Source organism: Bison bison, unplaced genomic scaffold (genome assembly GCF_000754665.1).
Source record: "Bison bison bison isolate TAMUID 2011002044 unplaced genomic scaffold, Bison_UMD1.0 scf7180017864518, whole genome shotgun sequence".
Taxonomy (NCBI): Eukaryota; Metazoa; Chordata; class Mammalia; order Artiodactyla; family Bovidae; genus Bison; species Bison bison.
In genome coordinates this window covers 10,448,614-10,462,996 of record NW_011495071.1, presented here as the reverse complement: position 1 = coordinate 10,462,996, position 14,383 = coordinate 10,448,614, and the positions used below count along the sequence as shown (strand labels likewise).

General features: G+C 37.1%; 1 protein-coding gene across 6 annotated transcripts in view; it reads right to left on the bottom strand.

The window, feature by feature from the left end:
- The window catches only part of TBCEL (tubulin folding cofactor E-like), a 66,130-nt gene that overhangs the window by 46,094 nt on the left and 5,653 nt on the right, over window positions 1–14,383 (bottom strand). The window contains exons 1-2 of one of the 6 annotated variants that reach the window (XM_010830492.1): window positions 9,606–10,960; window positions 8,983–9,231 (exon numbers count right to left, since the gene is read on the bottom strand). The exons of 3 other annotated variants lie outside the window; for them this stretch is intronic. The gene's annotated coding sequence lies outside the window, so the exon portion shown is untranslated. Of the gene's footprint in view, window positions 1–8,982; window positions 10,961–14,383 lie in introns of those variants that run through there. 2 more of the 6 variants (XM_010830490.1, XM_010830489.1) reach the window with 2 other exon arrangements.

Genomic DNA, 14,383 nt, shown 5'->3' with positions numbered 1-14,383 from the left:
TAAGGGTACAAACATACTGTAATCCCAGCATACTCCCAGTACTCATGCATAGGTTAAAAAAGGTAACATCAAACAGCGTGGGCCTGCTTACCATTATCTTGAGGAACTGGCTTTTGATCTGTATTAAACATAAATCAAAATATTGGCCACCAATTGTCCTCTGTAGTTCTGCCTATTAGAAACTAAACTTTTTACTAAAATAATCAGAAAAAAAAGGAAGAAGGATAAAGAGTACTCAAAGAAGAATACTCTTCTTTGAATACTTAAACAGAGCAGAGAGAATGCACAATGGTATAGAAGAGTAACCAGAAGAAATCTAACAAGAGAGCATCAGGATCACCTAAAGAGGAATCTCAGACAGAGGAGACCCTGTGTGGGAGAAGAGTTAGATGCTGCAAAGTACAGGGGTGACACAACGAGAGCCCAGTGACGCAGTGGTAGTACAAGCAGATTCAACATCTACTTAGAAAGCAAGCTTTTCAGGAGTTTTAGGGGCCAAGGGGAAGACGGAGTCAAGGCTGGCTCCCAGGTTTCTAGTCCAGGTGACTAGGTCACTGGTGATAACCCTAAGTAAAAAGAGAATGCAGAAAGATCTAGTTTCAAGCAGGAAAATGATGAATTCTATTTTACACATGTTCAATCTGAGGCATCTGATTCAGGGAAACAGACTGAAGTTGGGTGAGAAAGGTAAGCTTGAGGTGAGGCTTTGGACCTCATCAGGAAATATCATGAATAAGGACAGTCAGGTGACAGAACTCTCCAGGACACTGATATTTAAGATCCAGGTAGAGGAAGCAACATCATGAAGGAAAACAAAAAGGGAAAGAGAGTGGAGTGTATAGCTAACACTTTGAGAAGTTCTGATGAGAAGGTGAGGAAGAAAATGAGCTGATAAGGAAGGCAGGAATAGGACAGAGTAGGGATCAGGGGAGCAAGTGCCCAAGATTTTTCCTCTTAAAGTAGGAGAGACCTGACACAGTTTAGATTATGGAGATGCAGCAAGTAGAGCTGGAGAGTATGAAAACGACTACTGGTACCTGGTCCTAGGAAAAACTAGCAGGAATGAGCCTTCTAGAAGGCTGTTTGGTACTGGTCAGGTAACACTGCAAACTGTTTACCATTGGCAGTGATACATTTACTTCACTATGCTGCCCTGGGTTTGCTTTTGCTTTCAGTCTAATTATACTCATGTTAGGTATTTTCCTCATGTGACTGTCCTGGCTCCACCATGGCATTATAAAGGTGAGCAATGCTATGCAATTCTGCTTCTTCAGCATTGATTCACAGCATCTGGCACAGTACTCTACACACAGTCATGGTTCAATAAGTGTCGCTGAGTACTATTAATAAAATAACTAGCTTTCGGTATGCCAAGTAGAAAGAGCAGAGGATTCAGGATCAGGAGTAGATATAAGTCCCACCCAGTTCTACCACTTAATACTTTTGTGCCATTGAGCAAGACATTGTGTTTCTCTGGGGCTTAAATGTCCTTTCTGCAAAAGACAATATTAATGTCTATACTTCTTGGAGTTCAGGGTTACCATAGAGCTCTGAAATGTACAAATGTGTTATTTAGATTATAGGGCTCTTGTAAATCTCTAAAATTCAGAACTGTTACTAATTATAAAAGGAATTTGTAATGTGGTAAAAGGCACATAAACATAGAAAACTTCGACTCTGGCAATTGCTAGCTGGGTAAAACATAAACTAGTTATCTAACCTCTTTCCACTTCAAATTTTCCCACTATGGATGAGCTACAAATTTCCTCTTGTATTTGCAGTAGGAATGTAAAAATGACATGAATATAAAAGTGGTCTTTAAACCTGGCCCACTTTCTAGATCGCTACCAGGACCACGTCTTCTGTACTTTATGACATCAACTCACAAACACCTAGAGCACAGAGGAGACACTCATTGACCACACGTCCAAAAGTTTTATCTGTGTGATCTATCAAAGTTTAGACAGTGGAAATGCATTTCATAACAAGTATACTACAAGTCAACTTGAAAATATAGGGCTGCCCTCTGTCACGGTTGTCATTTGGGAGCTTAAGAACAGGGTCTGTTTTAGTACAACAGAGCTTGTTCTTTCTGTGCACACGGAGTGTAAGTACATGCTGCTGTCCTCTGTCCCAGCACTGTGCCAAAACCGAACTCTGCATTTTCATCAATGACTCCAGAAACCTCCAGGTAGAAAGGTTCTTTCTCAACGTAAACTCATCACTGACAACAGACAGCACAGAGCAGGTGCTATGCCACTAGTGACAGGCCCCACGGTTCTGATCAAAGGCCGCCTCAAGCAGAACGCCAAGAGAACTTTCAGAAACGTTTAACAAAAAGTCAAAGAGGTTGCACTGCTATCTTCCATACATACAACTGGCAGTTCAAAAGAATGAAAACTGTGTGGGAGGGTGCTCAACTGTCAGTGTCAAAATAACAAGTCACCAAGATTAAACAGCATCTTTTAACTGGAAGCTTCACATTCACTTAATCCTAAACCTCTTCATTCAAGGACAATAATCTTAATCACAATTTAAATATAGACAAGCTGAGTGTGGAATTAAAGAGACCTTGGCTAAAACTGGAGTCTGGACAGGGCTATAGGCTGAGCTTTCATTCCTGCCTTGTGACATTAATTACTTCAAACAGGAAGAGACGCAAGCCTTCATCTATGACAGGAAGATGTTGCCTACTTTACTAGTCAGCAGGAAGAAAAAAATGCTCCACCCAGTGACAACCCAGCCAGAGACTGAAAACAGCCCAACCAACCGCCATACTTCGGACTCCCAGCTTCCTCAATGGACTCTTTGGTTATGTAACGCCACCCTCTTCAGCTCCCCTCATCTTCCCTATAAAAGCAAGTTCCCCTTCCTTGGATCTGCCTATGGTCTGCCATAGTTTGCACATCTCACATTGTAAATCCTCTGGCTATTCCCGAATAAACTGGCTTTTGGTGGTTAAGTAACTGACTATTATAATACTAAAACTGATATGAGGATGGTAACGTTAGAAACATATACAAGTTAAAGTAAATGCTGGTAAGCAAGTAATCGTGGGAACTTAAAAGTTATTCCTCATGGCCCCATGCTTTAAGTTTTTCTAAGTAGTCTGCTTTTTTATTTTTTCTCTAAAGACTAAAAAGCAATATTAGGCAACTTCATTGGTTATTTTCCAGGATACTCTACTGGAACAGCTTTCCATGAATGCAGATACTGTACGCATTAATACACAGATTTTGAATTAGAACACTAAGACTGCAAAATGGATCAGTAACATAAATCTACTCGAAACCTGTTGGGGCACTTGGAGGAAGAACAGTAGGTGGGAAAGGAAAACTGAAAACCAAATAGACTGAAAAATGAGGAAATATAGGATGGAAAAAGACCTTTAATTGGAGCCTTTTAAAAGGTTTTTTGGGAGGTGGAACAATAATCTATTACTATGGAAAGAACTGGTCTCAAGTTACATCTGATTACCTTCCACAGTTGCAGAGTTCTAAAAAACTTATAAAAGTGTTCTGAATTGGTGCTTCAAGCCAGGGAACCAGGAATCTGGGGGTGATGTTGCTTGGTTCTCTTACCGAGTCATGGAGTGTGCCTGTGAATATCTTAACCCCTTTGTGCCTCAAATTCTGACTATGCTATATGCTCTTTTTATAAGCACCTGGTGAAAGTGCAAGGATAAGGAGCTCAGGAGACTTTTGCCAAATAGATTAATATCAGAACAGGACAACCATTTACCTAAGTAACCTCAATTGCTATCAATTTGACTCAACATCAGGTCACAATTAGTATGAGACTCAACACAATTGGAAACAGAGAACAGGCCATATCTGACCACTAAGAGAGGAAGATACACAAGATATGGCCTTATGCTGGTATGCAAGACCAATATTTATTTCACCAAAAAATTTTATGGCAGACTACTACATTTTATATAAACACTATTAATACCAGCCTCATTCACAACTTCCAAAACTATCCCAGAGTCCCAAAACATTTAAAATCTTATTAAAAAATAGGTTTATCTGTCTATATATGTATAAACTATCTCCAGAAGGTAGAATATCCAGAAGGATAAAACAAAAGTAGTAAAATTCATGTGGTTGACTCCAAAGAGAGGAAATGAGGAACAAAGTGAGGAGAGTGGTTTTTTACTGTGTACCTGTCTGAACCACCTGAACTCACCAGATGCATATATCACCCTTTCTTTTCCCATATATTATCTTTTCAAAATACGAAACATTTTTAAGTGATAATATCCGGGACTGACCTGATCTGTCAAAGTGTTTTTTAAGTCATTATTGTCAACTGTCTGTGGAAAAAAAAATGCCAAACTCGACTATGTGGAATATAAATTTTAAAAGAAATAATAAGTTTTAAAGGAACTGGGAATTGAGGAAGAAAAGAAATAAAATGGTGGCTAAATGGAAATATTTTTGTAAAGGGGCACTGATAAAGAAAAAGAAAGGGCTTCCCTGGTGGCTCAGAGGTAAAGAATCTGCCTGCAATGCAGGAGAAGCAGGTCCAATCCTTGGGTCAAGTAGATCTCCTGAAGAAAATGGCAACCCATTCCAATATTCTTGCCTGTGAAAACCCATAGATAGAGGGGCCTAGAGGGCCACAGTCCATGCGGTTGCAAGAGTTGGACACAGACTGAGTGACTAAACAACAAAAAAGAAAGCAGAACAAAACACATCTGCGCCTCAGAAATAAACTACAATCAAAATGAGAGGCTGGGTTGAGATGAAGTGGGAAAATGACTATGATGTGTACAGAGTGGTGGGAAGAACACCCTCAGGTCTCCAGTGTCATTTCTTTTGCTAACCAAGTTAAATGTGTTAATAAGTTACCCAATATTTCATCCAAATTACCCAAATGGTATCCAAACCACTGACTTAGGAACCACAAGAGATCCAGGAGGCAGAGGTTACAAAGCCACGACCTAAGGATGCTTTGGAGCTTCAGGCCTCCCAGTTGCCTCTTGCTGTGGAGACTAACTAAAGACTGGGGCTTCCTACAAGATGCAAATTACTGGAATAATAAATAGTGGCAAACTGACTTACAGCTCTCAATAATAAGTCGCAATAATTCAAAATATGCATTAGTGCAGGATGACGCTAAACATTCAGGAAGAGTTTTCACAGCATAGAAATAATAAAGAAGAGGGAAGCACTCCCAAGTAGCTTAAGTTTATTTTCAGCCATTTGACACAGACCCATGCAGATACAATTTATAACTAACCAATCTTATCTATCCATCAGAGAAGGGCAGGAGAAAAACACACTTTAGAGCCACCTGCTAATATATTGCTACCAAATATGTGAAAATAAAATTTAGGTTAAACATTTTGGCCAAAGGCTCCACAATTTCACCTTTGGAACGGTTCTGTTGGTCAGATGACATTTCATTCCAGGCATTTTTCTCTTCTCAGGTACCTACTTCCCTTACAAGACAATCTGAGAAGAAGAATTTTTCACCACTTGTTTAATAAAAATGGAGACAACAAATATATCCAGTTTTCACTCTCTCTTTTGCATGTTACCAAGTGGTCCCAATTAGGCTTATTTACTCGTTCATTTATTTATGAAATGTGTGCCCTCACAAAGTTTATAGTCTCATGTAGTTCCATTCAACAAACATGACCCAGACACTGCATCTGTGCCAAGCAAAAAGAAAGGAGAAAATAAAATACAAACTCTGCCCCTACGGCATCACAACCTAGAGGGAAATTCAGGAAGATAATACATACCTCAAACAGGGCACCCAGAAATAGTGAATTAAAGACAAGAAGTGATGAACTTTTGTAAGTATAATCAAGAAGTAGGAGGTGAATCCTCAGCCATTTGGAAAGATGACAAAGATTAGGCTAATGGGATGAAGAGCATTCCCGGCACAGGAAACAACTGAAGATAAACTTCACAAGACACATTAAGTGGTTTTGCTACAACATAAAATTTGCATAGGGAGCAGACCAAAAAGTGGACGGCAGTCAGCTCATGCCTGACCTTGCTCAGTTTGACTTCATCCTATAGAGATAAAAGAGAAGTTTTGACAGATTGCTGTGAATATTGCAAGGATGGGGTTACCAATCTTTATTTACACTATCAAGAGGTCAAAAATGATAATTTTTAAAACCCTAAAAGGACTGGGTAAGTAGGAGTTTGTTCACCTTAGAGGAAGCATGTTCAGTACAGACAAGGGGATAAAAACCATAGTTTAGAGAGTTAAGGAAATAAATAAGTGAAGACAGTTAAGTATAGACCATGCCTTTGAGATGCTTAGATGAAAACAGAAGAGATGGGACAGGTGATGAAGAAAAGTGAAGTGTTCAGAGATAGAGAGCTGTTATATTTTGAAAGAGGAATTTATAGGATGAGTTTTGGGGTGTGGGCGGTAATGGCATGGAGGAGGTCAAAAAAACTAACAAAACAAAGCCAAGGAGGAAAATCTGAGTAGTGTCAAAGAATCTCTTAGTACTACTAGCTTTCTTAATTTTTGGAAGTTTTTTTCAAAGCCCGTTTAGCTTTTACTTTGGGATTCCTAACCTCATCCCCAGAAAGCTTCCTGTTTTTAAAGATCCCCATTATTTCCGAACTCTGCCAGATTCTTGGACATTTTAGGTAGCTGGGACTTTAGCTTGTTGTTTTGTTTCCTACGTCTTTCTGATCCTTGGCAAGAGTGTACCCTAATAAAACATAATTACTCTGGGAAAGCATATCTGTATTTTACATATTTTTACCTCCAGGAAAGCTTAAAAGAAAGAACAATAAAGGAATGGATAAAGAAGATGTGACACATATATACAATGGAATACTATTCAGCCATAACAAAGAACAGAATAATGCCATCTGCAGCAACATGGGTGCAATTAGAGATTATCATAGTAAGTGAAGTTGGTCAGAAAGAGAAAGACAAATACCATACGATATCACTTACATGTGAAATCTAAAATACGGCACAAATGAACCTATTTACAAAACAGAAACAGATTCATAGACATAGAGACTGACTTGTGGTTGCCAAGTGGAGGTGGGACTGACTAGGAGTTTGGGGTTAGTAGATGCAAACCATTACATTTAGAATGGATAAACAACAAGGTTCTACTGTATAGCACAGGGAACTATCTCTAATCTCCTGGGATAAACCATAATGGAAAAGGATATTATAAAAGAATATACAGCAGAAATTAGCACAATGTTATGAATCAACTATACTTCAATTAAAAATTATATTAAAAAATAAAGAGAAAAGGGTCTACTGATAAGCTTTTTTCTAAAAAAAAGTGCTTTAAAAATACTAGTGATATACACTCTGAATTTTTAAAAATTACCAACTGAAAATAAGCCAAAAAATTGTTATGTCATGTAGATGGAGTTTCACTTTTCACTAGCTAAGCATGTAAATAACTGTTATCAAATAGCTTTTCTTATCTGAAGCATATTTACAGCCACAGCCACACCAGGAGGAAGCTTTGGTTGACAGATTTATAAAGTAGACTAAAAGCCTGAGGATACACCTTACGGTGTGTATTTTTTTCAGACCATTTTTTCCATGCTATGTAGAGACATGCTTTTCACACAAAGATCAAATTACTTTCAGATATATAGCTCTGTAACCTGCCTTTTCACTAAACAGCTCATGAAAAACTTTCTATATCCAAAAATAAATACCTATATAATCATTTTGAGGTCTGTGGAACATTCCATTAACAAGCTTTTGCTGCTGAACTCATGAATGACAGTGATCTCTCCCATAGAAACACATTAAAGATACCGTCCAAGTCAACATACTTAGGCTAGACAGTCTCATTCTGTACGGCGCTTCTGCTTCCCCTTATCATAAAGTACATATACAGGCAACTCTACCTCAGTTACCTCCTTGAACATTTTGTAATATACTAAGCAGATGCCTTCTTGGGATGAAAAGCAAGGAAAATAAACTAATTCTAATAACCTTTCAGAGCTCTTCTCAAGAATTATGGCTTACCAATTCACCAACTGACTCTGAGCATGCCAAATGCAAAACTTGAGTGCAGCTGATAAGTCCATTATCATAACACACCAGGATCTCACACCCTACTATGAACCACCCTATTTCTCAAAGTCTCCTTCTCAGCTGTATACTAAGCTACACCTAATAATGTGGCACATCAACTTTTCTTGGTAGAAATCTTCTTTCTTAGAAGATTTTTTCAAAAAATGCAACACTGCCAAATGAAATGTGAATTCAGACTCCTGGTCAGTCTCTGAATTGGACTATTAGTAGGGCACTGCTATCCTTTTCACGTATCACAGCACAGTTCATTCTCCTTAAAAGCACCACAATATCTAACCCAAATTCTTTATGTAATGATGTTAGTGGCACCAGAGATATCTAAAACTGTGACTCTATGTTATCAGTGAGTATGGCCTCAGAGCTGTCTGTATTTTTTTACTAAAGAACCATACTGCACACAAAGCACATTTGATATTGGACAAAAGACAAAGTTTTCTCGTCTACAGCTGCATATTAGTAACCAGGATTGACTCTCATGCTGGTAGTCTGTTCTGTGCAGCACTCGAAATTTCTGATCCAAATGAACTAGCCCAAGAACTTTATAATTTTAATGAGAAAGTACTTGAGAGGAAAAAGATTAAGAAAATACTGCTACTTAGATGTAAGCATCTCTTTGTATGAAACTATTTCTAAGAACTTCTTTCTTGATTCCCATAGCTTCTGTGAGAAATGTTGGCTTACACCAATTATCTACATCCCTACTAAATTAGGCATTTTAGAATACAGAAAAGCACTTTTCATCAACTTTCAGCAATCACAAGAACAACAAAAAGTTTAACATTCACCTCACCCCTTATTTCAATCAATTCCAAGAATTCCACCCTTATCCCCCACTTTTCAACTCCTTTACAAACAAATCTCCAACAACCCCTATCTTTCCACATGGACCAGAAAAAAATCTTAAGGCTTTTATGTTGCACTTACTCAAAATTCACGAGTAGAAACATTTACTCTTGAATCGATGCTCCCCGAAAGCTGAGTGTCCCCACACTGAGATTAACAATCATTTTAAAGCCCAGTAATTTTCCACAGGCACCTTCTCAAACAGACAGACTGACATTTCTATTTACACAGGACATGAAACTGAGGTGACCTGCTCAGGTTTCTGTGGCCCAACCAGGATGCTAAGTCATACTTTCTGTATTCCTAATCTGTTGAGCCATGCTGTCTTCACTACAAAAAAAAAAAAAGAAAAAAAAATGCATGTCAATAGTATATGGCATCATGCATAAATCATAGAAATCCAACTTATTAAAATATATGAAAACCATCACACCCAAAATACCTCTTGTAACTACATTAAAGTAACTGAACCACAAAACTAAGCAGCTGTACTGACTGGTCTAGTCACCAAAGGGGGGAAAATATTCTTAACTTCTCCTTCCTCCCAAAAAGCACTAAATATTAGTTTGCTGAATGTACCGGTTTTCATTAGAAGAAAATTATACATGCATACTATCTTTCAGCTGTGAATACACAAGCTTAAGGTCACTATTCAGCTGTTTACAGAACAGATTACCCCATCATCTCTACTTGTGTGTACCTACCTATTAAGTTTAACGTAGGAATGGACTACTAGCTCATCACTCTGCAGCCTTCTAGAGTTTACAAAGCATTCTTGTAAACAGCCACACAGAGAAGCTGCAAAAGTTTACAGGTTATTAAAAAAAATTCACTAGCCCTTGCCATATTTTGTGCTATAGTAGTATATATTGCCTGGTGGTAATAAGGGCAACCAAACTGCCTGGATGTAAATCATGACTGACTCTACCACTCTGTATGTGAGCAAGTTACTTTGGTTTCTATTAATAAGTCTCCTCATTCATAAAAGGGGTAAAAGATAGCCCCTAACTCCTAGTTCACAGGGTTGCTGAATGAATGGAGGTAATAATGAGTAAAACATGTTTAGCACATCACCTTGCACAGGAAGAGCACTTAAATACCAGCTATTACTCCTCCTGCTACTCCGATTATTACTCTCATTACCATTCATGGAAACAGTAATGTAGGGCTGGTGGACTTATTTACAATTATTGTTAAATAGTTTTGATCTAATATTTTTTGGTCCTAGGTCAATGCTAATTAATGCCAATTAATGAATGTCTGACATTTATAATGTCATTCCTCCTTAACTAGAAGGTATTCCCTTCTCCACCTGTCTTAAGTTTTACTCATTCTTCGAAGCCCGACTCAGAATACTTGGAGATGAAGACTCTTCAGATACCTCCCGACATAATGCTTCTTTTGAGCGGAGCTCAGCCTATCCATTACCTAAAATATTCAGTGGGTAATTAATCATGTATTTGCATGGATTCTTTTCACTTTTCTCCCATTGTTAACTAATGCATAGTGTTGTGATTTTCACGTGTTTGTTTTAAATCCTTAGTATAGTTCTTGAGGCTAAGAACCATATCACAATGCTTCTTTCTATCATGGGCTGAAACTTTGTGCATAATCCACACTCAATAAATATGGTAATAGATGAGTTTCTTAATCACTTCTGATTTTTCATATCAAATGTACTTTTAAAAATATCAAAGGCAGGGATATAACAAACAGATTAGTTATGAAAATGCTTCTTAGCTACCACTGAAATACTAATTATGTCTACCTCTCCATGGGGATTCCAAAAATAAGACAACACATGATAGAGCAATGAATCAGTAGCAGAATAAAAAATTCTTGCTTCCAAGCACAAGTTGAATTCTTCCACAAAAACTATAACCACAGTAGATTTAATACCGAATATATGATTTTGGTATCCATACTATACTGTACATCTCATACATAAGATTTAATAATTTATGCCATTCTTTAGATCAACAGGCACAGTACAGTAACTAAAAATGAATATATGTGCATTGCTGGTGAGAATGTAAAATGGTGTACTTGCTACAGAAAACAGTTTGGCAGTTTCTCAAAAAATTAAACATGGAATTACATACGATCCAGCAATCCCATTTCTGGGTATATATCAAAAGAATTGAAAGCAGGGACTTGAACAGCTATTTGTACACCAATATTCATAGCAGCATTATTCACAATAGCCAAGGATGGAAATTACCTAAACATCCATGGGCATATAAATGGATAAGGAAAACGTAGAATGTATACACAATGGAGAATTATTCAGCTTTGAAAAGGAAGGCAATTCTGACACATGCTTCAGTATGAATGAACCTTGAAGACATAACCCTAAGTGAAATAAACTACACACAGAAGAACTACTACTATATAATCCCACTTATACAAAGTGCCTAGAGTAGTCACATTCACAGAGATAGGAAGTGTAATAGAATGATGGTTGCCAGGGGCTGGGGAGAGTGGGGACATGAAAAAGCTCTGGAGAGGGATGGTGGGGATGGTTGTACAACAATGTGAATGTACATACTGCCACTGATACATACACTTAAAAATGGTTAAAATGGTACATGTTATATATATTTTACCACAATAAAATTTCAAAAAATCAAGGAATAAATAAAATATACTTAAAAACAAAGATGAATATAGGTCAAATCTAAAGTGTCTGGTTCTTACTCTCTCAGCATACTTACCAAATTGTGCCAACAATTCACTTAAGGATCTTCAATAGTGAGTGAGGGATAAATTAGCCAAGTCTCAATAAACGCATTTGTAACAGATATGATTTATAATGTACATAATCGTATCTTTTATTTTGGACTCCTTTACTGATGTTCACATGGGAAAATGTCACTAATGGATGAGGGATTAATAGAGATAACATTTAAATTACAATCTCCAAAGGGACTTGCCTTTATAAAATGTATGCCTTAAGTTACTAATAGTACCTATGAGAAAATATCCTCATGCAAGACATAATAATATGGTTTAATAATCTGGACTTGTTTCCAACATTTTAAAGCTCACAATTCTTTCCTAAAATTCTCTATTCATTTACCTATGAACTAAATAACAACGTAATAATAATAAAAATATTCTCAAAAATGAACTATCTTCATTGAGATAATGCTGTGCTTAGTTGCTCAGTCGTGTCTGACTCTTTGCGACCCCATGGACTGTAGCCTGCCAGGTTCCTCTCTTCATGGGGATTCTCCAGGCAAGAATATCGGAGTGGGTTGCCATGCCCTCCTCCTGGGGATCTTCCCAACCCAGGAATTGAACCCAGGTCTCCCGCATTGCATTCTTTATCGTCTGAGCCACCAGGGAAGCCCACTGAACTAATGGCATCTGTCAACTACAACTTATATATGAGAGAATCATTGCATTATATCATTCTTTTAAAATGAAATATTATAAATATATGTGTAAGCATAAGAGGAAAGGGAAAGTGCTAAAGTTGCTGAAAAACTGTCTCCCCAGATTTCATAATACAGTAGAGCCTCATTATTAGCAAATTCTTTATTTGCAAGTTCACCAACTCAAATTAATTTGTAATTCCAAAATCAATACTTGCAGCATTTTCATGGTCATTTGCAGACACTCTCAGAGAAAGAAAAAAATGAGTCACCTGACAGTATGTTTCCAGCTGAGAGAGGAAAAAAGGCCTCACTCTGCCTTCTCGTTTCAGCTCTCATACTGTAAACAAGCGTCCTTTTCAGGATCTATTTAGTGCCAGGTTTTTTATATTTTTGTGCTTTTCTGTCGATCTTACTATAGGAAAAGGCCCCTCAGCACATTGCTGTGTGCCTAAACACAAGATTTTGATGTACCTTATGGAAAAAAACAGGTGTTAGATAAGATTTATTCAGGCATGAACTACAGAGCTAATCACTATGAATCCAAAGTTAATGAATCAACAATATATACTGAATACAGTGTCTTTAAACAGAAACACATATTAAACAAGGTTAAAAAAATAAATAAATAAACAAGGTTAGGTATTAATCACTTGATGAAAATGTGAGCAAAGACTGGCAGGACCCTAACCCTATATTTCCCCTGGGAACAATGGTTACAAATTTACTAATTTGGTATTATGGCAACTTTACATAAGTACCATGAATAACAAGAATCAACTGTACTTTGCAAAGAAAACTCAGGAGGGAAGAAAAATGGATCAATGGACTTGAATGGATAGTCCAGAAACAGGTCTATGTAAACCTGGCTGCAGGCAGCATAGAGATTAGCAGGAAAAAAAGCTGAACTACACAAGAACTGCCCCAGGACAAGAAAATACAGATCTGGGAAGAGTGAAAGGGGAATTCCTCATCTCACAACACAGAAAGGTTCAATCCAGCTACAATGTTGAATGCAAACTTTATCCCAATGAGAAAAAAATAAGTATTTTTTAAAAATAGGAAAACAGCTCTAAGATCTTGATTTAGGGAACTATTTCATAAGCAAAACGCAAAAAGAACCCATAAAGGAAAAGTAAAATGAAAAACTTTTGATCATCAAAAGATATTACACACAGAAAAAGATAAGCTAGAAACTGGAAAAAGATACTTGCAACACATGTAATTAACATAGAGAACTAAAACCAGTAAGAAAAAGGCAAATGATGCAATAGAAAAACGGACAAAAGACATGAACAAGTATTTAACAGAAGATAAAATTCAAAAGACTAATAAATATATGTAAAAGATGTTCAATAATATTCAAAGACAGAAATTTAAATCTCAATGAACTATCATTTTACAAAAACTAGCAAAACTTAAAAACTCTGATAATACCAAGTGTTGGAGAAAATGTGGAAGAACAGGAACTCTTCCACGGTTAGTAGGAATACAAATGCCTTGGAAAGCCGTTCATCGTCATCTAGTGAAGCTGAATGTGCACACCTCCTGTGACACAGCAATTCTCAGTGTAACTTTACAGGAACTTGTAATGTGTACCAGGAGAAAAGCACAAGTGTCCACAACAACAGTATTGTTTGAAATTACAAAAACGCTGGTGAAAAAAATCCCCTTATATCCAATAGGCAGCTGGATAAATTCCGTTACATTCATAATATGTTTACACAGCAATGGAATTAATAATTGGTCATTCGTTATGACTGCTTCCTTATCAATACAAATGACTTTTAAAAACACTGTTAAATGGATAAAATAACCGGTCACAAGAATATATACAGTATAATTCCACTTAAAATTCAAAAACATAGAAAATTAATCATTGCATTGTTCAGGGTTACATGCATAGGTGTAACTGTAAAGAAAAGTTACATGAATAATAAACAAAAAATTCAGAATTGTGGTATCCTTGGACAGTGGGGGTGAATAACCAAGGAGAGGCACATAGGAAACAAAATCAATTCTTAATTTCCTCAAATCTGCTCCTCCTCTACTAGTTCCCACCTACAGAGTTACATTTTTCTCTTCCTCTCACACCCCCTGTAATT